This window comes from Antrostomus carolinensis, unplaced genomic scaffold (assembly GCF_000700745.2).
Source record: "Antrostomus carolinensis isolate BGI_N321 unplaced genomic scaffold, ASM70074v2 scaffold21476, whole genome shotgun sequence".
Lineage (NCBI taxonomy): Eukaryota > Metazoa > Chordata > Aves > Caprimulgiformes > Caprimulgidae > Antrostomus > Antrostomus carolinensis.
The window spans coordinates 156160-156737 of NW_010322775.1; positions in this window are offsets into that span (position 1 = coordinate 156160).

The following is a 578-nucleotide window of genomic DNA, read 5'->3' on the forward strand; positions in this document are numbered from 1 at the left end:
AGAGTGTGTAGGTTAGAAGAAATGGAATCTAGAAGGATTTTAAGAAAAAAAAAAAACAGTTAACAGAAAAGAAGGAAGCATGCTTTGAAATATTTATGGTGTAAAAGCCAAATTGCAGTATTAAAAGCCTCCTGGAGTTCAGAAAATATACATAAGCATTCAGCTAAGGGACAATTCTTATTATAAATCATGTTTCTTTTCTTACTAACCTCTTTTTTGAATCTGGTTATTTCTCAAGACATTGAGATGGGAATAGCATGTTTCTTTTTCTGAAGTTCATGTCCTCCAATTACTGTAATTTTTTAAAGCATGACCTTACATTCTTTTTCTTTACAAAATAAGCCAAATTCAGTGGAGTTGCAGTGGAGTCAGTCTGGGGAGAACCTCTTCCACATATGAGGTTACAGCCTGTGGCTGAAGAAATCATTGTGAGACCACAAAGACTAATTTTTGATTCTCAAGTCCCTTATTGCATGCAGTACTATGGCATTTTAATATCTTCTGTGACTGCAAAATGTGCTCATAAATATAGGTTTACTACTCTGATTTGCAGAGTCTAAAAATTGTATAAATTTTGA